This window comes from Borostomias antarcticus, assembly GCF_949987555.1.
Source record: "Borostomias antarcticus genome assembly, contig: scaffold_143, whole genome shotgun sequence".
In the NCBI taxonomy this organism is placed as follows: Eukaryota; Metazoa; Chordata; class Actinopteri; order Stomiiformes; family Stomiidae; genus Borostomias; species Borostomias antarcticus.
In genome coordinates this window covers 154,844-181,843 of record NW_028176034.1, presented here as the reverse complement: position 1 = coordinate 181,843, position 27,000 = coordinate 154,844, and the positions used below count along the sequence as shown (strand labels likewise).

General features: G+C 47.8%; 1 pseudogene across 1 annotated transcript; it reads right to left on the bottom strand.

Moving 5' to 3' along the window:
- Nucleotides 1–10,749: 10,749 nt before the first annotated feature.
- On the bottom strand, nucleotides 10,750–24,404 carry LOC311328915 (unconventional myosin-X-like; annotated as a pseudogene). The gene is made up of 17 exons: nucleotides 24,210–24,404; nucleotides 23,037–23,157; nucleotides 19,146–19,389; nucleotides 18,575–18,670; nucleotides 18,164–18,257; nucleotides 17,800–17,855; nucleotides 16,788–16,930; nucleotides 16,325–16,516; nucleotides 15,848–16,005; nucleotides 15,340–15,463; nucleotides 14,784–15,081; nucleotides 14,028–14,235; nucleotides 13,416–13,552; nucleotides 13,186–13,306; nucleotides 12,120–12,596; nucleotides 11,727–11,918; nucleotides 10,750–11,430 (listed from the first exon to the last, which is right to left on the bottom strand). The product of its transcript is annotated as an unconventional myosin-X-like (transcript).
- Between the last annotated feature and the right edge of the window lie 2,596 nt (nucleotides 24,405–27,000).

Here is a 27,000-nt window from a genome sequence, read left to right as displayed (position 1 = left end):
ATACCTACGATTCTTGTTCGTGTGACGACCCTGTGGTCGTTGTTGGTTGGGAGCAGACGGAAAAACAGAGTTGGGAGGCGGGGCAGCAGCTGCGGGTGAACCAGTCATAGTTTGGGAAGGATGTGTGAGCTCTGAGTGCCGAGTCGGCGTGATAGAGTTCAAAACGGAATGACTAGGAGGGGGGAGGGACTCTGAATATTCCTCTCTCTGATTAATTTCGTCAGCTACGCTTCTTTTTGACTTGAAAAAACACTTGTGTGCGAGTATTTCCCACTTCCTGAATGCATTCCAATCTATCGCATTTCCAGGCTCCCTTCCTAACCTAGTCATCTCAAACGCCTGTAACTGAGCCCTAACAGTCGCTAACTCACTAATATTGAGTGTACCGGACAGGGGGAAATCAGAATGCTTCGCCCAGATCAAATACTGTACACAAGCATCATCCCAAAGCCTTTGCGCAACAATCTTAGCTGGCCCAGACAGCGAACTAGTATTGGTATTCATAATTAACACAATACCCTACAGCCTATAATTCAAAACTAACGGTGAAAAGAAAAGTATAGTAAAAACAGGCGGGAAATAAACAAAGGAATACAATTTCGAAAGAAAACAAAGAAACATTAAACCGCTTAGTACTCACCCAGTCAGGAAGTCCTTTGTTCTCTGGCTCAATGGCGGATCACCGGGAGAGTTGTTTTCCTGCGTCTCCTAGACAACCAGCTAGCCTACTGGAATCTAGCAGTTACGAATTTTAACAGTCTAAAAAGTGTACAAAAATACTTACAATACTTTACCTGGATCCATGGCGCGCGTAACAAACAATACAAGGCAAGAGCCGAGGCTCAAACAGTAAACACATAAGACGAACAACCCCGTGCACATACAAGAGAGAGAGCCGAAATTCCAACAGTAAAACAACAGACTAACACGGGAACGCAAAACAAAGAACGACCAATGATGACGAACAACGACTAACATACGACTAGCATGCTCGAACTGCACCAGCCACTTGGTCAAGGCTAGACCGGTTGTCTAGATCCTACCAAACACCGTACAGCCACTTGGTCAAATCTAACTCTCGTTAGGTTTTCCAAGCCACCCGGGATCAAAGGGTGAAAACGTTTCTCCCAGAAACGCGGATTGCCAAAACTCTCAATCACTCCCGTAGCTACATCTGTTGGTAATCGTTCTTCAACGAAACATCAACAATCACTTCGAAGCTAGTTGGCAATCGTGCTAACACGAAACATCAACAAACGGGGCTTAAGCTAGTTGGTATCGTTCTGAAACGAAACATCAACAATGAGGCTTAAGCTAGTTGGTATCGTTCTGAAACGAAACATCAACAATGCGCGCCCTACCCTCGGTAGGAAAACGTCTCTGCGGTTTTAATTTCACCCGCGACCGGCCAAAGGGAAACACGTTCTGTGCCAACTCTTTGGCGTATTAGACAAAAACTCACACTTCTTATGAACTGCTTAACCCTCGTAACGAAACAAGGACGAAGTCAAAGGACAATACGATATAAATATCTATTGCTGTTCACAACTTCCTTAGATAGTTACTTACTAAATACGTACTAAATACCCATGCTGGGGTTTCTGTTTTCAACAATCCAGACCAACAAACTGAACCAAATCAAGGCAAATACAACTCAGAACCATAAGAGGGTTCGTTTAAACGTACCTGTGAGCTTCAAGAATCCAGTGAAAGAACTGAGGAAATAATCTCGGCGTGCGCTCTGGCGCAAGAGAGAAGATTGATTTTCCAACGCCCACTATAATGGACCGACACGTCTGTCACCAGTTCATCCACTGGAATCCCGAAGCAACACGCAGGCAGTCCTCCCTTTCATCCCCGTTCGCCAACTGTAATGGATTTTAAAGGATTTACCAAGATTCGCTCAAACAGGTTAAGTCTGGTTTATTGAGAAAACAATACGATTGCAACCGGACCTCAAAGTAAAACACAGAGTGGTTCTAACAGAAGAAGTAAATCATGAGCTCGCCGGATCCTCCTTATATCTGCCCAAAGCAAGGATGTGGATTTGATTGGCTGAGTTGTCTACACGTCATCGTAAGGTGACGGATATCACACAGTGGTAGAAATGAATGTGGGATGAAACTCACTTTGAATATCACTTTGAATATAGACAAAGAAAACAAAAGGTCTGAGCCAGGGCAGGAAGGACATAAGGTGTGGCCCTTCTGGCTTAAACAAAGAAAGGAGGAAGAGCGAGGCAGAGGAGTTGTTTACAATTACAAAAGGGAGATTGAAACTAGAGGTTGCAGGGGACTTAATGAATAGGTATTGAAAGAAGAGATATGAATCTGAATAGTCTTGAGACTATGTTAAAATCCATGACAACTCACAGCTATGTGAATACTTGGGGGGAGATGATGAATTACAAGAGAAGTGAGAGGACAAAGGTTTAAGGTGTTTGGATGTAAATTCCTCAACACTGTCCCTGAGCACCTCCCCTCCCAGTGACTGTCCCTGAGCACCTCCCCTCCCAGTGACTGTCCCTGAGCTCCTCCCCTCCCAGTGACTGTCCCTGAGCACCTCCCCTCCCAGTGACTGTCCCTGAGCACCTCCCCTCCCAGTGACTGTCCCTGAGCACCTCCCCTCCCAGTGACTGTCCCTGAGCACCTCCCCTCCCAGTGACTGTCCCTGCACTCCCCCAGAGACTTTTGTACACTTTGATCACGTTGTCAGCAGGTTTTGTTCTGCCTCCTTGTGTGTTTGGTCTTGTGTTCGTTGTCTTGTCTTCCATGTTGGTTTGATTCCTCCCAGGCCTAGTTCTAGACACCAGTCCCTCACTAATCCCACGTCACTCCAGTCCCTCTCCACTCCTGGCCCTCTAGTTTAGGCCCAATCTCAATACCCCCCTTAGCCCTAGCCCTTGGCCCTACCCCTACATTTTGTGCGTTCACGCGTAGGGTAGTGTGTCCCATTCCTTTTAGCTTCTAGGGCTAGGCGGCATATAGAGGGCTAGTGGACGTTCAAACAGCCCTCCAAAACGAGGGTTTCTAGATGCTGACTTGAAACCGAGGGTAGATGCAAACTCACATAATGCTTTGTGAACCGAGGCAGTGATATGAAACATAGCTGCCGGTGCCGTGAAAAAAAAGAAGCCCAATATCTTCGTAAATAAACATTCAAAATGTGTAAAATCCGTGGAATCGTTTAGTTTAAAGTAGATGCAAAGGAACATGTCATTGGATTATAATGACACGCATTTCAGGAAAAAAAAAAATGCTATTCATGATGTTAACTGCATTTCATTGCTAGCATAACAGCTTCTGGATGTTTCAGTAGGCTACGGTGCAATGTTGAATCTAATATAATCAATAGAACTTTGTGTAAACAACTATTTTTGAGTGACAGTTGATTCCATGTCCCATTCATGAAGTCCAAACCAGGCCAGGTCCAGCCTGGCTTATGTGCGTGGCTGGCTTGTTTCTGTTCAGGACTGGTCGAACGGAAGCTAGTCACTCCACTGAAATAGCTGTATTGAAATTACATTAAATAATGTCTGATAGATTAAAGGTGCCCAATATAACGTGAATAAAAAAAACATTTTTTTGTTTATTTTCCAAATTACTTGATTAAATTGTTCCTTGTTGTCTAATAAACATGTTGAATCACTCAAAAGTACCTTGTATATTCTTCGCTAAATGATATTTAGCTAATGTTTTGTATACAACGTTTGTTTACTTCCGCTGAGTGGGCGGTTCCTGCCAGTTGAGTTTGATTGACAGGAGTGGGAGTGTCTCGCTTCTTCATCTACGTGTGCGAGCGGTGCACCGTAGTTTACCGCTAGGTAACGGATTGACACCCAACACCATGTCAGCAGCCGAGGTCAGAAATATAGCCTAGGCTATATAAAACAGCAACCATATGATGCGTGAATTGCAAGAGGGAAATTCTGAAATAACCATATTGTATTGTTGTTTAGTACAATATACTATATTGTTGTTTAGTCATGGTTACCCAAATAGGCTAGCCTAACCTTTACATAAGCCTATTAGTGTAGGGCCTACTGTAGACCTGTAGACTGTAGACCCATAAGCATAATTCAAAACAATATGTTGCAATTCTTCCACTCGGTTCATAGCCTTCAACATCCAGGGGTGGTGCTGGTCGCCGAGTGTGGGGCCGGGGAGGCCCTGGGATCCGAGGCGGCACTCGCGCGCGCCGCGGTGCGCGAAGCAGGGTAGGACCAAGACCACCACTGGATCCTACGGATGTACGCATAAATACACTCCGGGCAAACAGGATTCAGACGCAGGAGGTAACATTGTGATTTGGAAAGAAGGCTACTTATGAACAGTATTATATTTTATTATGTAATTTCGAATTTGGCCAATGAGTACTTGGCTACCCATTCATTTTACCTGCGTTATGGCTCGTTTGTTGATGTAGGATATGGTCATGCAGATGCCAGAGCCAGAACTGAGGTCGCAGTTTCTGCAAGTACTGGAGCGTCAGCCAGGACTCCTGTTTGACATCATACCTCTACTCCCAATCCCAGGATCCCCCTGCAGCCCAAGAACCCCCTCCCCCGAATTGGTGTACTTGCACCAATTGCAAAGAAGTGCCCACAGACTTGGAAAGGAAATGCTGTGGTGCCAATGGGCCAAAGTACTGAGTCAGCACCTTGCCACACATGGCCCACATTTGCCTTGATATGCAAATCCTCCAGGTGGCTAGGGCCACCCGGAATGACATATGTGGACTCAGGGATGAAGCTCTTGAGCCAGGACAGGAGAATAGGCAATTCCGTCATGCAGCCTACCGACAGTTTGTTGTGTGGCAGTGGGGGATGTTAGGATCAGGAAATAGAGTGGTGATACCCAGCTGTGCTGTGTGGATGATCAGACATACATTCCCTGACCCATTTCAACAGTTCGTTGGATTCATTCCTGGAAGACTGTAGAACCTTGCTGAAGTCCATAGTGGAGATGGCTTTTTAGTACATTTAGTCAGGGATATAAATCTTCTCAGTTTTATTTATTTATTATTATTACAAATGTTCTTATTTTTATATTTCACTTTTTGGATCAATAAATATGTTCAGTTTATATTTTACTTTTTGGATCAAAAATGTTCAGTCTAAAAACATGACTTACTGTACTCCACAGGATACACAGTTCAAATTAGAGTTGGTAACGTTTTGAAAATATGAAGACATTTTTATTCATAGAACAATGTAGTGCCAGTATGAGTCTGAAAATCAACCTTCACTGTTGTACATATGGAATTCAAATAGATACATTGCAAATTAGAAAACATTACTTCATAATCAGATTCAGTTATCAACATCCCTCAGAGCACATCCCAGAGCTAATAATAATAATTCTGATTTATATAGCGCTTTTCACATACTCAGTAGCTTTACACTAGAGGTGGGGGGAGGGGGGGGACAAAAAGAATATTGCCACAGATACAACACAAGGACACAAGAAAAGGTAGAGACGGGCTAGGGGAAGAGAAGAGGAGAGGAGACGGTGCTGCCATCTATGGTGAGATTGAAGTTGTTGATAGGCCCATGTCAAAACATTGCAGATAAGAGCTGTTCAGGAGTCCAGGGGCCTCATTTATCATTGAGGTACGCCTTCTTTTACACGGTCTTTTTCGCGAGTTCAGGCGTACGCCATTTGCCCCCCCCACATTGCGATTTATCAAGCCGTAAGGGCGAAAATTTAGTCGCCTTTCTCCGCGCTTTTGTAGGACACCTCTCCAGTTGGCGTACCGATTTACACGGTGTTCTACGCCCTTCTTGAACACAGGGGGAACTGGCGACGCAGGTGGTGCGTCGGTGAATTACTATGTTTGACGGAGAGAATAAGAGCGACAGTTCATGAACGCACAATCATGTAGGCTACTAGGCCAATTCAGCACAAACATATATCGCAATGCAAGATTAGACGTGTCCTCTAACCGGCTCATTCATGGTTCGATATGGATTTGTTCCCCAAACTGTACCTATGCGCTGTCCCAAACCCTTCCGCGCTATATGTCACACACTTAATGCAGGCACTCCATCAAACGCAAATCATTGACCAATTAGATTGTCATTAATATGTGATCATGTGGACCTGTTTGCTGTTTGGTAAGCATATAAATGACAGTCCTCCTGTGCGTAATGCGAGCCTAAATGAATCCGGCGCTACTCGGCCTACTGGCCGAAATAGAACTCCAAAGAGGTGACGGCGATGGCGACTGCACCCACATAAGGGCACCATCAGTGAATGAATACGTCTATGTGAATCGCAAAAATGTGCACACTATAAATACCCAAATCATATGTGACGCCGACATGCTCATCACAAGTGTAGTGGCACGGTGGCCTGGCTCCACGCATGACTCATTCATCCTGGCGCACAGCAGGGTAGGGCTAGACTGGAGGCAGGCGCTGCGCGTGACGGCTGGCTTGGTGTGTGCATAGCCAAGATACATATTCTTTGTCTTAATCTTTATTAGCATTTTCCATCCATACAACGACAATACCATAAAACATAAAAACTTACAATAACAGCTTATGGGTACTTCCATCCATGCAGCTTTTTTTTCTTACTCAAATATGACAATTTTAATACTAGTGGTATCATCACACTTCCTTCTATAATCCATCCATTTTTCCCATCTCCCTTCAAACTTTCCTTCCTGCATCCTCAATGCATAAATAAATCTCATAAATCTCCTCCACAACACCCACCACTGCTCCTTGGTTGGGGGTTCCACCTTATACCAAGCCCTCATTATTGTCTTTTTACTAGCAACCAATAGTACTTTCACTAGGTATCTGTCCCCTCCTTGTACATCATTCTGTTATGTTTGCCAAGATGTATATTCAAAGCTGATAAGAATGAGAACCAGTCAAGACCCCACCACAAAATGAGGACCCAAGCCCTCAGCCCCCTCCCCGTCATGAGGTTTACCAGCGGGGCCAAAGGGCCCACACTGAGGTCATGCGCCAGCTATGAAGACACAAACAAGTAAGGTTCACATTTCTACCATTTTATTGTCTGTTGGTGGGTGACTGTGTGAGGTGTGTGAGTGCGTTTGTGAGTGAATGTGTGAGGTCCGTGAGTGTGGTAGTGAGTGACTGTGTGAGGTCCGTGAGTGTGGTAGTGAGTGACAGTGTGAGGTCCGTGACAGCATGTGTGAGGGAATGAAGTGCAGTGAGGATGTCCTGTTGGCTCTGGTGGTGTAGTGTGGTGACCTCCACCAACTGCTGCACAACTGCCCCACAACTGCCCCAATCCCTTCTGCCATTTCCCTCTGGGCCTCTAGGGTCATGAGCCTCCAGCACAGCGTCTGATAGGAAGCCCAGCCCTCAGGGAACCTTGAGGCAGGGACGCTGGCAGCCGGAGGTGGAGGCGTGGGCGGTGGAGACGGAGACGGAGGCGCTGGAGATGGCACTGGAGGTGGAGGCCGGTGCGCTGGAGGTGGAGGCACTGGAGGTCGTGGCGCTGGATGTAGAGGCTGCAACCGGCGGGGGCATGACCGTCAGGTCAAGGACCACTGCAGACTCCCCCTCCTCTGAGTCCCACCCCACGTCAGAGTCTGGAGAAACAATTTCAGTCATTTTCTTTGAGTTTGTCTGTACACTTTATTATGCATTAAACATTTTATTGTGTAGCCATATTCAATTGATATGTTTTTGATAAGTGTGATTTACCGGGTGATTTAGATGAGTCTTAATTTCCCAGAGGGGAAAATGTTTCATGTGGTCTAACATTATGAAGTGGTCATCTGTGTTATCGTTCCCTGTTTTTGGTCCTAAATCAATCATAGCCTACCACAGAATAGCCTACCACAGAATGTGTGGAATGTTTGCTTTCCTCACACATAATACAGCATGTCCGTGTAGCCTACGCCACATACAGGATGCACCAAACATAGTAGGCTACCTAAACTAGGAGCAATCAGACAAATGTAGGCTCGTACAAATAGCTTACCTTCCGAAGATGATTTTCTTTCCTCGCGTGGACCTCACCAACAAGCACATGCACCTCCGTCTCCGAAATGTTTCTCTTCTTTCCGCGTTTTTCCATAAACGTATTTGTCTTTCCTAATGCTCCACGCTATATTATGTCGGTTCCTTCCGGGGTATCCCCGTTGTCGCTGTCATAGTTTTGACCATATATGGTTGGATTTGGGCGTGGAGAGGGCGGAACACGGGGCGCGTGCGCGTACGCTCTCTTCTCCGCCCGTCTCGGATTTCTCGTGCAGAAAAGAGCGTACGACTTTTTTGATAGATCCGAAAAGCGTGTATATATTCTCGTCGTACGCTCGATTTCGCATTTTCCGCGTTTTCGTCGTACGCCCTCTTTTACACCGGAATTTACACGCTCTTTGATAAATGAGGCCCCAGGCGTGGTGCAGTATGTATATTATGTATTACTATTGTATTGTAGCGTATTGTATATTGCCACAGTATTTTGATGTTTCTGTATATTGATGTATTAGTTTAGTATTCTTATTTTTAGGGAACATCTTCCCAGGGACTACAGGTGGAAATTAGCTTCTGGCTACAACCTGGATAGTTTCCATTTGCTATCTGCATTGCTTTGTAATCCTATAGTGATTGTTCATTAACCTGCGGTGTCCCTCAGCAAATCAATAAATCAAATCAAATATGAACGGTGGGGCGTTGGACTATGTGCTCAGGCGTCAGAACAATGTCCGTGATCCAAAGAGGTCCGTGAGCAGAGCGAGGGTCGAGTTCAGGGGTCCGGTCTGAGGGGTTTCAGGTAGGCACGGGAGGGGCAGGGGTTCCAGGTAGGCATGGGAGGGGCAGGGGTTCCAGGTAGGCATGGGAGGGGCAGGGGTTCCAGGTAGGCATGGGAGGGGCAGGGGTTCCAGGTAGGCATGGGAGGGGCAGGGGTTCCAGGGAGAGACGAGAGGAGACATACTGTATGAGTTGGGGGTCCTTAGGAAAACAACACAGACGAGGATGAGACACAAAACACGCCGGGAAAATGATCAGGCAAGAAAAAAGGCCGGAGACAAACCGGGTAGGTGGCCACGTTCTGGCACCGGCAGGCTGGTCAACGAGGCTTTTGTAGGGGTTGCTGCTCGTCAGTCTCAGGTGTGCTGATTGGGGATTGAGCCCAGGTGTGCCGTTGCCTAGCCAACGCCCTAGTGGAGCGCGCTGAGGTAGACGGCAGGTCGGAGCGCACGGAGAGCGCTGGTGACGTGCTCCGAGCCCGCCCCCTAACACCATCATCATCATACCGGGCCTCCATAACAATGTACAGAGCGGACTGTCAGTTAAGATATAGGGGAAGTTTAGCATAGTTATGATAATACTTATAATAGTTATAATACTCCCCAAGTTATAATAGTTATAATGCCCCCCAGAAGTCACAGCATGTTGTGGAGTTGTGGAGAGACATGGCAAATACTGGTGTGTGTTTGCTATGGCCCAGGCCTAAAGCCAGACGTGGGCTGGTGTATGTCTGTGTGTACGTGTGTGTTAACTAAATGCTACGACATCCACAGCAGACACTGGGGTATCTATCAGACTCAGGGAGGTCTGCTGGTAACAGTGGGGCATCCACTGGACCTGGTTAGAAGATAGGAGGGAGAGAGAGAGGCACTAGGGAGAGGGAAGGCAGAACAGGGTTAGTAGCACACAGAGCCATAAAAGCAACACAGATATTAAAACAGGCAACCTGGAACAAGCTCCTGGAATATATTTGTCTAACGGCTAAGAACATTTATAGAGCAATAAATTACATTAAATTACATTTTCAGAGCAAGAAAGGCTAAGAGCATCAGGTCCAGGCCTAAGCCGGATTTGGACTGATGTGTGTCTGTGTGTACGTGTGTGTGTGTGTGTTAACTACAACATCCACAGCTGACACGGGGGTATTTATCAAACTCAGGGTGGTCTGCGGGCGACAGTGGGGCATCCACTGGACCTGGTTAGAAGGTAGGAGTGTGTCATAGAAATTCACCACCTCCCTCAACCTTCCCTGACATGACAGCCATAGTTCTGTTAGAGCCGGCTGTAAGAAGGATATGAGCTAGGGGTTGTTTTTGGGCCGGGTTGTGAAGTGAGAGTGGATGTGTCTCTTCACAGTAGCAGTTAATGTTCACTCTTTAGCTCTGATCCGTATACGCCCCAGACAATAACTCACATCTCCAATAAATATGGATGCATTTATTGTTAGAAACATTATTTTTAATACATCACACAGCTAATACAAATGGAATAAAAAAGATACATCGAGAGCAGTATTGTATATCGCTGATGTTACTTCCAACGTCAGCTTTGAAACTGACTTGGGAGGAGAATAACAAGGTTATCTCGTCAGTATCGCTGTGTAGTCATAATCCAGGAAAGAGAAAGCAGAGATTTATGAAATATACAGACACTTGATTATATTCATATATATATAATATATATATAACATTGCACATTTAAGAGTCAAAACAGGTCAAAAAGAACAAGTGTACACAATATACATGAAGGCACGGCGTTAGAGAAGTCCTGCGTATCTTTGGGAGGAGCTGCCGCCCGCGGAGCTCAGTGAAATGCTGTGGGTCGTTGAAACGACGTTGCAGGAACGTTACAAGACCGTCGGTTGAGGGAAATACATAAAGCACCTTCTGAATCTACTACAACTTTGCCAAAGAGTGTCACAAACCTGGAACCGTTCTTACTGTCTTAATATTTATTTTTCCAGAAGTACAACAGCGTATGAAGTTGCTCTAGCAAAGGTTTGCGTTCGTTTTCATAACCAGGCACTTGTGTGACATCGATGTCTCTGGCAAAGTCCTCTTCAAACAAACACACGCCATCGCATTCAAAGACAGAACTTGAAATGCTTTTGACTACTGAGTTGAATATATTTACATATTTTGGTAACGCCAAAGATAGTAAGGATCACCAGTTAGCAGTCCCAGAGTTTTCCTAGGCAAAGGAGTGGGTCTAAATGAAGCTTGACCCGTTCAAATACAACAGCGGTCTCCTGTGGTCTCTCCATCCATGCTGCCTTTTTACATTCTGACTGTCTGCTCACCTTCCTCAACACGTACAGGAACTGCCTCGGTGACATCGAATGGGACGCCTTCCCCGTAACGAAGCGTTAGCACGGCATCAGAAAGACAGTGCAAGCTGGTTAGCGCTACAGTAAGAGCTGTGTTATATGCGTTTCCTTGTCCAGCCCAAAGAGTCCCAAAGCATTTCTCCAAAACGAGGCTGGCTGTCTTGGCAGGGCGATCGCTGGCCGCTCTCGACCTCTCCAGGCCGTCGGCGGGTGACCAAAGGTTAAAGGTTGAATGGGTCAGGGGGCAAAGGCCTCACCAGGCACTGCATTGGCTGCCGTGGCTGCTGACGGACTGGGAGTTGCTGTAACGTTTCTTGACGATCATGCTGATGTAAGCTTTCATCAGCTTGGCGATGTCCATAACCTAGGGGACAGAGCAGACAAGGGTCAGGACTTGACGGTTCTTACTGTCTCAGCTCAGAGACGTGGACACTCTCAATGATGCGCATTCAACCACAGACCCCACAATACAAGCTCCATTCATAACACATTGCGACTCTGTATAAAAGCCATCAAATCAGATGTTTTCTCAGCCTGTGTTACCAAATGGCGGGAAAGCCCTCTAACTCAGGAGTGAATGACATCTAAATACTGTTACATTTTCTACGTGACTGGATACTAAACATTCCCAAAACGGAGGGATTCTCAGCATCTACATACCAGACTGGTTTCAAACAGCAGTTCCCGGCCCTCCACGGTCATCTTGTAGGCGTTTGCCAGCGGGGCCCCGAAGGAGAGGATGAGCTCGTAGGGGAACACCTCCAGGGGCAAGGGCTCGCCGCGCTTGTAGACCGAGATGGCCTCCTTGCTCACTCCCAGCCACAGCTCCAGAGGGAAGCTTCCGTCCCGACACTGGACAACAGGACACAGGAAGAGGGGATGTATGCATGTGTTGCGGTTCCAGGTCAATGATCAGGAAATCTTCTTGAAACATTTACCTCATACCCACTGAGGACCAGAATATGAAAGGCCCTCATGACAAATGTCATATTAAAAGTGTTTTTTCCCTCACCACAGAATCAGGGTAGTGGATGGGACGGACAGAACTCTCACCTCCACGTTGAAGAGTGTGGAGCCGTAGCCGGGCCACTCTTTGACCAGGGCCATGTATTTGACCATCGCCTGCTCCTGGCTCATCCCCTGCAGCTTCTTCCACTTGTCCAGCAGGCTGGCCCGGGCCGCGGCGATCTCCTCCCTCATCCACCCCTCCAGCGTTTTCTCCTCCTCCAGCTTCTGCCGACTCAGCGACCCGCTGCGGAAGCTCCTCCTCAGCGTCCCCTCCAGGAAGCTGGAGCGCTTCTTCTCCGCGGTTCCGGAGCGTTCCGCCACAGAGCCCGTGCCCGGCGCGAAGGTCTTCGCCGAGTTTTGGATGCGGGCGCGCAGCCGGGCCATGGGGAACATCTGAGACATCTCAGGCACGGCGGACTGGGAGTTGTAGTCCCCGAGGAGCTATTGTAGTCTCAGGGCAGCCAGGAACTGGAGAGTCTCCTCTGGGGCTGGGTACTGGCCTCTAATGACTGCCTCATGGGCCTGGAGGAGAGAGAGAGAGAGAGAGGGTGAGAGAGAGAAGGAAGGAAGAGAGGTGGAGCGAAAGAGATGCAGTGTGAATGAATGTAGGAGAAACGAGGGGGAAGGAGTGGATAAGGCATGCAAAGATGGCGGCCCATTCATCCAATGAACGTTGTTAAGTGGCGCATGAAGCAAGCCCCCATGGCCAGGAACAGCCAGTTTTTGGCGTAGTGGCAAAGCTCGGTATTGCAAGTGGCGACAAGAACCTGAAACCTATGAGGAAACTGAAACCTAAAACCCCCACTACACTGAAGTTACAGTAATATGGGTACTGTAGAGCCACCTATGAATGAATCATGGTCAAAATGTAATGGTGAGTTCCTTGACCGATCCTGCACCCCTCCACCAAGTTTCATGCATATCGGGCCGGTAGTTTTTGTTTAATCCTGTCTGCCTACAGACACACACACAGACAGACAGGGGCGAAAACATTACCTTCCGCCCTGCGGGGCTTTGCCCTGGGGCGGAGGTAATCATTCCAGCCACCGACCATTGCAATGGTAGGAAACACATGTATTTTAAATGTGAGGATGATGATTGAAGTTTATACCTGCTCAAACATGAAGGCAAACTCAACGCTGTCCCTGGGAACGTTGTCAGTGTCCAGGAAGCAGTAGAGTTTGAAGTAGAACTTCCAGCCAGTGTTCTGCTCTTCTTGACTGGCAGAGAGCCTTCAGATGGGACAAACTGTGTTAAGAGTGTATTCAAGAATGCCCAAGCAAGTTCACACACACACACACACACACACACACACACACACTCACGCACACACACACTTACTTTTCAAACTTGGCGAGGATGTCGGCCACCACGGTGCGGTTCTCGATGGCTTTGTCAGTGGTGTCGTTGTGCTCGAACAGGGCAAACATGTTCCTGCTGTCCTCCATAGCCAGGCCTCTGATCAGCTTCTCCACCACCTGGGTCACACACACACACACACACACACACACACACACAAACACACACACACACACACACACAGAATGAGAGAGTTAGAATGAGGTATCAGTGCTGCTGTCTATGCTCAATCCGTTTTCAACCGAACTATGACTATCGGATAGCAGGGCGGTACACCGCGACCACGTCAACAATAGGGCTGGGTTTAAAAAATCAATTCATCGATTCTGAATCGATTCTGAATCAAATGATTCAGAATCGATTCATGAATCCCAAAATTGATCTTTTATTTAATGAATGAATGAATATATGAAGGAATGAATAGTTCATTCATTCATTCATTCAATGATTCATTCATTCATTCATTCATTCATTTTTGGAAATCAGTATCGATACCCAGCCCTAGTACTGATGTGTTGCATGACCCCGCCCCCTCCGGACTCCCCCCGCCCCCTGCGCTTCCCCCTGCGCCCCCCCCCCCCCCGCCCCGCCCACCTCTCCGGCCGTGGTGTGGGAGTTGATGGTGATCTTGCAGGATCCTCCTCCGTGGCAGTACACCGTGGTGGTCATGTCCTGGCGGGCCACGATGGCGCGGACCTCCTCCTGGGACGGCACGTGCTCACGGGGGCGCGTCCTCCGCAGGGCCTCCAGGGAGAAGGAGGTGCAGCGCTCCATCTCCGTACCGGGGAAGAGCTCCCGCGTCCTGGGGAGGGTGGACACACACACACACACACACACACACACACACACACACACACACACACACACACACACCGACCATGGTTAGACATTCCTTGTCGTTCTTTTTTACCGTTTGTGAGCAGAGAGAGAGACAGACAGAGAGAGAGAGAAGGAGAGAGAGAGGGAGAGTGACAGAGAGAGAGAGAAAGAAAGAGAGGGAGAGAGAGAGATAGGGAGAGAGATAGAGAGAGAGATGGAGAGAGAGAGAGAGGGGGGAAGACAGAGAGAGAGGGAGAGAGAGAGAGGGAGGGGGTGGAGAGAGAGAGAGGGGGGGAGACAGAGAGAGAGAGAGGGAGGTGGGGAGAGAGAGAGGGGGGGGGGACAGAGAGAGAGAGAGAGAGAGGGGGTGGAGAGAGAGAGAGGGGGGGGAGACAGAGAGAGAGAGAGAGAGAGGGGGGGGGGGGAGACAGAAAGAGAGAGAGAGAGGGGGGGAGAGAGAGAGAGAGGGACCATGAGGAGAGATGAATCTTTCCTGACTCAGAACAAAGGAGCAGACGCGGAGGTCCTCACCTCTTGAAGTGGAACTTGAGGTAGCGGAGGACGGAGCGCGAGGGTACGAAGGTGCAGCACATGCAGGCCAGGATCCTCCAGCTGCACAGGTTCCCGGGGCTGCCGGGCTGGGGGGGCCGCGTGGTCTGCTTCACCAGCTGGCAGTAGAGCTCGTCCCGCAGGGGCTTGAGCTCCTGGCCCGTCCGCAGCACGCCCTGGATGATGGGCACGGGGTCGGCCACGCCCTCCAGGTGCTGCAGCGAGTTGAACACCTTCAGGGCCTCCTCCTGCAGGGTGGTGTAGCCCTTGTGTCTCAGAGCTGGGGGGCGGATCAGATAAGATACAGTTCATGATTGGTTGATTGATTGATTGATTGATTGATTGGTTGATTGATTGACTGATCAAGCACACTGATCCATACACACTGTGGCGCAATGCGTCAGGCAACTGTTGTTCGCAGTGTGTTTTTGTATCTGTCCCTACATCAATACAACATTCAAGATCCGATTTATTGTCCATGTATGTAGTGCACACATACTAGGAATGTGTGTAGGGTAATAGAATGTGATGAACGCACAGCTGGTGTGGATGTCTCCGTAGGGCAGAGGTAGCAGGGGAGAGTGGAGCGGGTGGTGGCTGTAGCGAAGGATGGGGTTCCTCTTGTAGATCTGCTCCACCACTTCTGAGTTCAGACAGTTCTCCTGTGAACACAGGCGAGGGGTTCAGATCGCAAACAGACGTCCTGGTTCACATGTTGGGTGTATTTACGGTCAGGGTAGCCCTTTTAGGTTTCTGTGTGTTTAACCGCGGTGTGTTCGTCCTTTTGTAACTGCGGCTGTAGATTGTGAGCCATTAGCACGTGCATTTGAACGTCAGTTCTGATGGTCTGTTAGTCATGTCTACAAGAAGGCGGAGTGTAAACCAGGTCCGGGTGATCGTAAGTAAGTAAATAAACTTCATTTATATAGTTTACTAACTAACTAACTAACTAATTATCTAACAATCACCCGGACCTGGTCTCTGTAGACATGACTAACAGAGCATCAGAACATGATCCCATGATGGATGGTGATCGCCCTCTTTACCTTGATGTCGTGGATGAGCTGCTGGGTCGGGGTGTCGATGGGGACCTTGGTGTCGATGGCGTTCTGGATGGCGCTGGCCCAGCGCGTGGCCTCGTTCAGCAGCTTACTGTAGAGGTGGTACGAGTGCTTGCGACCGTACACGGTCAAGTTCCAGTAACCTGGGGGAGGGGCACGAGGATTTAGGACATGAGGGGGTGTGGTCTGTTTAAACCACCGATTCTCAATAAGGCTGGATGGATTGTGTTCTACGTAGCATTTCCTTAATCAGACACTCTTACGTAGCATACTAGCATACAAGCATGATGTGGTAGCATATCGTTACATGAAAATAACACAACGTTGTGTGACTAGCATGCTAATTGCGTGACACACAATAACATGAGAGGCGTGTCGTAAAACGCCGCAGAATGCTAACAGCGTGTCGTTGCGTAGAAACACTGTAGCATGTTAGCACGTTAGCACGTAGCACATTCTGACCCGTCTCTTTGAAGACCTTCTCGTCCGGCTGCACCACGGAGCACAGGCTGTTGATCACCAGGGTGCCCAGCTTCAGCGCGTTGCGCTCTGAGCTCTTGTAGTAGTCCAGGGAATTGTGGGTAAGCAGGAACCAGCGTTTCTTCAGCTTCAGGGAGGCGCGGCTGCTGTTCTTCATCTCCTTGTGGAGCCAGCCTGAGAGAGAGAGGGGCGACAGACCCAGGGAGAGTGAGGTCGAGCACAAACAGGCCGCAAGAAACACCGATACTAACGCCGTCCACAAGAACACACTGTTAATAAAGTAACGTTATCTAACCCTGACCATTGATCCGCTGTAGGCTAAACCCTAATTTTACGTGTGTGTGTGTGTGTGTGTGTGTGTGTGTGTGTGTGTGTGTGTGTGTGCGCGTGCCTGCGTGTTTGTGTGTGTGTGTGTGTGTGTGTGTGTGTGTGTGTGTGTCCTGACCCCGGACGATGAACTCCTGTCCCTGGACGCGTGCGTCCCCCTTGCAGCGCTGCAGCAGGGTGATCCAGTGGTGCATCTCCTCCGGCGTGTCGGCGTTGCAGTGGAGCACCCTGTTAGCCGTGATCATCACGAACGAATTGGGCCTGGGGGGCGGGGACACAAAACCTTAGATTTGATCACAACAACAACAACAACAACAGCAGCAGCAATAACAACAACAACAACAGCAACAGCGACAACAACAACGACAACATCAGCAACAACAACAGCAATAACAACAACAACAACAACAAAAACAACAACAACAACAAAGGAAAAACATGTACATCCCTCTGGCGCTCTCTGGTGAAAGCGAGGTATTTCATCAGTCATCTATGTACCGGACATCCTTATTGAGGTATTGCTGATGGTAGCTGATGTACTCATGGTTACTGCAGTGTGATGGTAGCTGATGTACTCATGGTTACTGCAGTGTGATGGTAGCTGATGTACTCATGGTTACTGCAGTGTGATGCTAGCTGATGTACTCATGGTTACTGCAGTGTGATGGTAGCTGATGTACTCATGGTTACTGCAGTGTGATGGTAGCTGATGTACTCATGGTTACTGCAGTGTGATGGTAGCTGATGCACTGATGGTTACTGCAGTGTGATGGTAGCTGATGTACTCATGGTTACTGCAGTGTGATGGTAGCTGATGTACTCATGGTTACTGCAGTGTGATGGTAGCTGATGAATTCATGGTTACTGGAGTGTGATGGTAGCTGATGTACTCATGGTTACTGCAGTGTGATGGTAGCTGATGTACTCATGGTTACTGCAGTGTGATGGTAGCTGATGTACTCATGGTTACTGCAGTGTGATGGTAGCTGATGTTCTCATGGTTACTGCAGTGTGATGGTAGCTGATGTACTCATGGTTACTGCAGTGTGATGGTAGCTGATGTACTCATGGTTACTGCAGTGTGATGGTAGCTGATGTACTCATGGTTACTGCAGTGTGATGACTCTTACCTCTCAGGGTTGTCTGAGGCACAGACCGAGTCTATCATCCCTACATCCAAGGTTCCCTGAGAGAGAGAGAGAGAGAGAGAGAGAGAGAGAGAGAGAGAGAGAGAGAAAGAGAGAGAGAGAGAGAGAGAGAGAGAGAGAGAGAGAGGAAAGAGAGAGAGAGAGACGGGGGAGAGATAAACCTTTATAAGAGAGACTATAAACATGAATGCACACACAAACACACACAAACACACACACACAAACACACACACACACACACACAACCACCCCCTCCCCCAACAGTACAAAACCATTCCCTTCCCACTCTACACGCTTTCTGAAACCGCCCATAACAGTATTAAACCCCTGTAGGTGCAGGACTCACCACGGCATTCTGGGGGTTGGCCTGCTCGTCATGCATCTCCCTGATCTCCTGCTCCGTGGAACCGTGCACCTGACTCAGCACGCTGAACCACTGGCTGCAGCCAATCAGAGAGAGAGGGAGAGAGTGTCAGCCAATCACAGAGAGACAGGGAGAGGGCGTCAGCCAATCACAGAGAGACAGGGAGAGGGCGTCAGCCAATCGGCGGCCATTATCGCGACCGGCTAACCAATCACATACGCATGTGTGCACACGCCACACACACACACACACACACACACACACACACACACACACACACACACACACACACAAATGGTGAAACGAACAAAGGTCTCACAAAGACAACATAATGCATAGTGTCTGTCCATGACGAATGGGACGTATTGTCCCTGTGCTGTCATGGAGACGTACCTGGCGTCCTCGGCAGACTCTGCGATCAGGTGGTAGGTCCGCTCCGGCATCACGATGTCGATTCCATTCTCCTTCCCCGTGTTGTCCACAATCTCCCTGCAACACAGAAGAATCAGGCGCCGCTCAAACTTCAACCCCCAGACTCAGGAAAAGGATACGGACCCGGGTTAGGGTGAGGGGATCTGAGCCCAGGACTGGTGTGTGTCTGTGTGTGTGTGAGTGTGAGTGTGCCTGGGTCCAGGTAGAGGCAGGGGTCGGGGGTAGGGTGGGGTTAGGAAAAGGATACGGACCCGGGTTAGGGTGAGGGGAAGGGGGACTGGGCCCAGGTCCAGGCCTAAAGCCGGAAGTGGACTGGTGTATGTGTGTGTGTACGTGTGTGTGTGTGTTAAGAGTATAAGAGGGAGAGACACTAGGGAGGATGACAGGGTTAGTGGCTGTACTGGACATCCACAGCAGACACGGGGGTATCTATCGGACTCAGGGTGGTCTGCGGGTGACAGGGGGGCATCTACTGGACCTGGTTAGAAGTTCGGGGAGAGAGAGAGAGGCACTAGGGAGAGGGGAGGCTTACTTGGCGGCGTGCATATCCAGCATGCCCTTCATCTTGTCCTCGCCGTCGTTCTCGAAGTACATGAGCTTGCTCTGGCGCAGGACGAACCAGCGGCGCTTCCAGTTGCGGCGGGACAGCGTGGACGAGCCGCCGCCCTTCTTGTTGAGCCAGCCCTGCTTCAGCGCCTCCTGCTTGGCCCGGAACCACAAGAACGTCTCGTCCTTCAGCACGCACCAACGCCGGCGCCACGTGTTCATCAGACCGCCTGGGGGGGGGGGGGGGGGGGGGGAGGAGAGAGAGAGAGAGAGAGAGACCATGAGGAGATGGATCCTTTCCTGACTCAGAATAAAGGAGAGACAGAGTGTCATGGAGGCGAGCCAGGGTGAAGAGGAAGGTCACGCTCCACACCTCCATCTGCTCCTCTGAGCCCCTCATGAGACGGGGAGCAGCCAGGCGTGGGGGGGCGGGGGGCATGGTGGGGGGGTACCCAGCCAAACCCACTCTGAACCCTTTCCAACTCCCCTGCTCCCTTCCTCTGCCCTCCAGGTCATCTCTGACATGATTGCTAAACTTCACAGGTCAGTGATTTCTACTAGGAAGAGGGGGAAAGTGTGTCCTGAGAGTATTGAGACAGGGCCTCTACCTGGTCCTGAGAGTTTTGAGACAGGGCCTCTACCTGGTCCTGAGAGTATTGAGACAGGGCCTCTACCTGGTCCTGAGAGTATTGAGACAGGGCCTCTACCTGGTCCTGAGAGTATTGAGACAGGGCCTCTACCTGCTGGGGGACTGTCACTACTCATGGTCTTGGCCTTGTTAGTGTGAATGCTGTAAACATTCACACTATTGTTATCCAGTTCTTTATAGTTAGGTGGGCTGGCTTGCAGAAGCTGGTGGAATGTTCAGTATCATTATGTTTTTAGAGTGGTGGCAGCAGTTGCTTTGAAAATATTCACACATTATGTAAACTGCTGGCACTCCTACAGTTTTGGACGTTCACACATATATTATATATCAATATGTTCACACAACTGTGGTGATTCGTACAATGTAAGTCTCTAAGTTGTGTGACTTACAGTTTTTGCTGTATGACGATTTGTTCGGCAACTGTGCTCCTCATTGAAACGTATGGCAACGCACTCTAACTTTTGAGCTGTTCATTTTGTATCTTTACCCTTTTTCTAATTTGTCGCTATGCCTACAGTTTTAACAGCTCACACACATATTTTATGTCAAAATGTTCACACAACTGTGCTGATTCGTACAATGTAAGTATCTAAGCTGTGTGACTTATAGTTTTCGCTGTATGATGATTTGTTCGGCAACTGCGCTCTCCATTGAAACGTATGGGCCCACACTAACTTTTGAGCTGCTAATTTTGCATTTTTACCATTTTTCTAACTCGTCGCCATGCCTACAGTTTTTAGGCTACACGGACATATCATAGCCTAAAATGTTCAGCATTTTCTCAGGATTCCTACGGTGTCAAAATCTAGGCTGTGACCTTTATACTTTTTGAGAGAGAGCTGTCTGAAGCCGGCATGCCTTTCCATTGAAGTGAATGAGAGGATGCTCACAGTGTCAGATGGGATTTGAATTTGGGGACACGCACGCTCTCTGTACAGGCACCCTTTTATGACTACTGTGGTAGCATTCATATTCCTTCCTTCCTTCCTTCCTTCTTTCCTTCCTTCCTTCCTTCCTTCCTTCCTTCCTTCCTTCCTTCCTTCCTTCCTTCCTTCCTTCCTTCCTTCCTTCCTTCCTTATATTCAAAGAAATATTCAGAATGACACTCTTTTTCAGGCTGTAAACTCAAATTAATACCTTTTCTCCTCTTTCAGCTATTGAACTCAATAAAACTATGAGTTATGACGAGTGGTTAAATCAATTTTAAGTGTAGTAGCCTACTAGCTGTACTTATAACAAACACATACTACTTCTCACTGCAACTGCTTCTCACTTCAACTTCCATACAAAACCTCCACAGCTACTGCTCTGCCCCGGAGTGGGCTATAGACACACGGTCTCCAATGAGGGGTGCCTGGCAATCACTGACCTCCTCCTGACTGGCTCTGGAGACGGAGTCTCGCCATCACGCCATTATCCACGCCACAGTCCCCACATCTCAGCCCCTGAGTTGGCTAAAGAAACAGCTTTCACAGTTGTGTGCATGTGGGTGGCCTGGAGCATGTGGGTGGCCCGGAGAGCAGTACACTGTCCTCGACCGGCTCTGACCCCACACCACTACCACACCACAGACCTCACAACACAGCCTCTGAGGTGGCTAGAGACACACAGTCTTCACTGGTGAAGGCAGGTGAGTAGCCCGACGGGGCCTTCACTGTCCACGACCGGCTCTGACCCAAGGGGGCAGAGTCTCGCTACCACGCCACTAAACACGCCACGGACACCACAACTCAGCCCTTGAGTGGGCTAGAGACACATGGTCTTCATGGGTGGGTGCATGGAGATTGCCAAGAGATCACTGTACTGTCCCCGATCGGTTGTGACCCAAGGAGGCGGAGTCTTGCCACCACGCCACTATCCACGCCACAGACCCCACGACTCAGCCCGAGTGAGCTAGAGACACACGGTCTTCACCAGTGGGTGCAAAGAGATTGCCCGGAGGTCAATGCACTGCCCCCGACCAGCTCTGACCCAAGGGGGCAGTCTTTCCACCACGCCACCATCCACGCCATGGACCACAGAACTCAGCCCATGTGGGCTAGAGACACACGGCTTTCACCGTTTGGTGCATAGAGATTGCCCAGAGGTCACTGTACTGTCCCCGACAGGCTTCCAAGCTTTTAAGCTATACATTTCATAATTTATTCCATCTTTCAGCTTTGACAGTATTACTCTATTGCTCATCTTTCAAGCTAAAGACTAAAGGCTTAAACTACTCAGGTTGAAAAGTTTAAAAGTATTTAAGTTCTTAGCTTCTTTAGGTAATGCAGTTCCAATTCTGCCAGTTTCACATTTCAGCTAAGCTTCCAGGTTCTCCATCTTACAAGCTTTTAGCAATACATTCCATCATTTAGTCCATGTTTCAGCTTTGACAGTTTTACAGTTTATCTTCCACCATTTGTAGCAATGTATTTCAGTTTTTAGCTTCTTTAGGCAATGCAGTTCAGCTTCCAATTCTGCCAGTTTCACATTTCAGCTTCCAGGATTTTCAGCTTCCAGGATTTTCAGCTGTTCAGGTGTGATGCATTTGACATTTCAGATTTTTCAAATTCATGCATTTTCAGCAATGCTTTTGCTATTCCATTCAGCTGCTCAGCATTCACACGCATTTTCTGCAGGAAATGCAATTTTCTAGTTAATGACTGCAGTGCCATCTAGTGGATACCCACTAAACTCTAAAAATGATCTTTCAGTCAGATTTGAAATGACAGCTCCGGTATAATGGGTATAATGATCAACTGCGATAAAATTAAATTACATTTTAGTGATAAAATGATCACTAAAACCGTGCTTGATTTTTTTGCTTTGAAAAACTCACTGTAAATGCTCTCCAGCATCAACCAAAGTTAGCAACACTCTCCAAGACACATTATTTTTAATGCTTAAGCAAACAACAATTGCTTGGTGCTGCTAATTTTATTTGTGGTTTTCAATATGAAAATGATTTCAGTGTCTAGCAGTCGTTTCTGAACATTTTCAGCACATTTTAAAAATACCACAATAATACTGATAACCATGATCATTTTGGTCTCCATACTCGTGATGTGAAATTTTCATGCCGTTCCATCTCTAGACAGCACTGAGAATCCAATTCGCAACTGTATGTAACTTTGATAATATCCCAGTCAACTGTGATTCGTAGCTCATGTGTGATCTGTAGATTACGGTGTATGTAGGTGAAAAAGTCATCGTGTTCAACCAGCGAATCCATGAAGAGGATGTCGTCACCTTTGATGTGGAGGAAGCTGTGGAAGTAGGGCAGCGGGACGCAGCTGTAGACCGAGTCGCGCCGGTACGACAGCTCGTCGTCCGTGTCGAACCTGTCAAAGTCGTCTTCGCTGTCCTCAAACTGAACAGAGACAGTGGGTATACGTTAGCATGATAGTGACTTACTGCACCAGCATACTGTTCTGATCTGCAACAACCCATGGAACCTACTACCAACAGAAATGATAACCATGACACATAAATATATGTTCAAAAAACAAAGAAGGAAACACTTGGGTACTGCATGCTTGAGACACTAGATGGCGATGCTCTGGAAATGGAAATGTGTAGTTAGGTTATTAATAACCCCCCTACCCTACCCCCACCCTCTCCACCCAGTACAGAGCCCTACCCTACCCCCCACCCTCTCCACCCAGTACAGAGCCCTACCCTACCCCCCACCCTCTCCACCCAGTACAGAGCCCTACCCTACCCCCCACCCTCTCCACCCAGTACAGAGCCCCACCCCCCACCCTCTCCACCCAGTACAGAGCCCTACCCTACCCCCCACCCTCTCCACCCAGTACAGAGCCCTACCCTACCCCCCACCCTCTCCACCCAGTACAGAGCCCTACCCCCCACCCTCTCCACCCAGTACAGAGCCCTACCCTACCCCCTACCCTCTCCACCCAGTACAGAGCCCCACCCTACCCCCCACCCTCTCCACCCAGTACAGAGCCCTACCCTACCCCCCATCCTCTCCACCCAGTACAGAGCCCTACCCTACCCCCCACCCTCTCCACCCAGTACAGAGCCCCACCCCCCACAGAGCCACCGTTCTATCAACACATTCACCACCTTCTCACACCTCTCCACCGTTCTATCAACACATTCACCACCTTCTCACACCTCTCCACCGTTCTATCAACACATTCACCACCTTCTCACACCTCTCCACCGTTCTATCAACACATTCACCACCTTCTCACACCTCTCCACCGTTCTATCAACACATTCACCACCTTCTCACACCTCTCCACCGTTCTATCAACACATTTACCACCTTCTCACACCTCTCCACCGTTCTATCAACACATTCACCACCTTCTCACACCTCTCCACCGTTCTATCAACACATTCACCACCTTCTCACACCTCTCCACCGTTCTATCAACACATTCACCACCTTCTCACCCCTCTCCGCCGTTCGATCAACACATTCACCACCTTCTCACACCTCTCCACCGTTCTATCCACATGCACCCTCCAGGTCAGCCTCTCATCAAAGTACACCCCCAGAAACCGAAATATCTTAACCCTCTCCAGTGGCTGCCCATACAGGGACAACCCCAGCCCTCCCCCCTTCCGCTTGTGCCCAAACACCACCATCTTCGGCTTCTCCACCGACAACCTAAACCCCCCACCTCCCCGCCCACTCCTCCACCTGCCCCAGCACCTCCTGCATCTTCCTCATCAAAAACCCTTTGCTTCTTCTGTGATTGAAAACACTTATTTTAAGGGCTTCATAACGAAGGCTGGCTAACTTCAAATACCATTGAAAACCCCACTGATGGGGCTGCACAGGGTGGATGGAGAGAGGGAAGCAAAGTGCTACAGTCTATGTTTCTGGGAGATGTCAGCGAAAGGGAAATTGTGTCCATGGTAACTAAATTGAAAAGTAAAACATCAATAGATGGGATAGACATGATAATTGTGAAAAAGACCATTGATTGTATCATCAAACCTCTCTGTTACTGTATGTCTTTAATCTTTCTTTCCACACAGGGACCTTTCCAAACAGAATGAAGGTAGCAAAGGTTATTCCACTTTTCAAAGCAGGAGATAAACATAGCTTTACTAACTATAGACCAGTGTCACTGCTGTCACAATTTTCCAAAGTGCTTGAAAAACTATTTGTACAAAAACTGGATAAGTTCATTGAAAAGAATAGTGTTGAGTGAGAGCCAGTATGGGTTTAGGTCCAAACGTTCTACAGCTTCAGCTCTGATGAATATCATAGAAGACACAGCAACAGCTTCAGACAGTAAGAAGTATACAATAGGGGAGTTTATTGATATAAAAATAAAGCATTTGACAGCATAGATCATTCTATTTTATTCTCAAAGTTACATACTTATGGTGTGAGAGGAATGGTCCTAGACTGGTCAAGCAGCTATTTAGACACATCAGAGCATATGAGGATTGAATGTAGGATTCCACAAGGTTCAGTCTTGGGACCTAAACTTCTCATTTTATATATTAATGATATTTGTGATGTATCGAAGATATTGCAATTTGTACTTTTTTGCAGATGACACCAATTTTTATAGTTCTGGACATGATTTAAAAACTTTAGCAAATACAATTGAACAATAAATGCTCAAACTTAAACAATGGTTTGATGAAAATAAGTTATCATTCAATCTAAAGAAAACAAAAAGTATGATTTTTGGTAAGAGAAAAAATGATGAAAATGTGTTACTGGCAATAGATGGAAGAGTTATTGAGCTATTGAAAGAGTATCTGAACCAGGATTTTTGGGAGTAATATTAGATAATGGTCTGACATGGAAACAAAAAGATGTCAAAGAGTATTTTTGTGTTAAACAAAGTTAATATAATATAATGCAAAAATACAATGCAATGCCAACACTGTACTGTTCAGGCCTATTGCCATCTATCAACTACTGTGTGGAAGTGTGGGGTAATACATATCAGAGCAACATTAATCCATTGTTCATTCTACACAAGAGAGCGGTCAGAATTATTCATAAAGCAAGTTTTCGGGAACACACAAATATGAATGACACATGAATAATGAACTAAAGCACTGTAGCACAATATTTCAATTTAAAAAATGTATAGATATAGAACATTCAGACTATGAAAATGCAAAGTTGGGTTTTGACCTTGGATTATTATTCATGTATTATATATCTTATGCGTATATATGCTTGGTTTGGTTTATTTTGCATTGCGCTTGTTGGTGGAATGGGCTGACCATTAAGCAATGCTATGCTCATTTGAATAAGGGCGCAGGTAAAAATAAGATTTTATCTTCATCCTGCTCCTTCTCGATCATGGATGATGATGTGGAAATTGAAGCAACTCCAACCAACTCTCCAAGAGGATCATGGGTAACCACGAGAGTGGTGAGCACTAATCCTGATCAAAGAGAAGTGGTGAGCACTAATCCTGATCAAAGAGAAGTGGTGAGCACTAACCCTGATCAAAGAGAAGTGGGGAGGACTAATCCTGATCAAAGAGAAGTGGTGAGCACTAACCCTGATCAAAGAGAAGTGGGGAGGACTAATCCTGATCAAAGAGAAGTGGTGAGCACTAACCCTGATCAAAGAGAAGTGGGGAGGACTAATCCTGATCAAAGAGAAGTGGGGAGGAGTGTGAAGCTTCAGACCAGACCAGCAGCGCCGTTTAGCAGTGAAACTATGATGATGATTATAAGGGCCCACAAGCAAGCAGGGCCCACAAAAAACAAGAGGTCCCTCTTTCTATGAAGAAATTATCTGCATGTAGATCAGTCACACTAATGCTGCATCAGAATTCAAATTAAGCCACAAATAATGCAATACAGATTTAAAAAGTTTTAATTTCCTGAGCAATATCCCCCTTCTTAAATGGTATGGTCCATGGCATGGTTCATGCTGGCAAGTCTCACCTCTTTTGACATTAACGTCACTATACAGGCTGGCTGTCAAATACTAGCACTAATAGCCTAACGATAAATCATAAACATCAAGCCTATAATCCTGGCACCAGAAAAGAGTGGAGAGAGAGGCCAGGAGAAAAGAGTGGAGAGAGAGGCCAGGAGAAAAGAGTGGAGAGAGAGGTCAGGAGAAAAGAGTGGAGAGAGAGGCCAGGAGAAAAGAGTGGAGAGAGAGGCCAGGAGAAAAGAGTGGAGAGAGAGGCCAGGAGAAAAGAGTGGAGAGAGAGGCCAGGAGAAAAGAGTGGAGAGAGAGGCCAGGAGA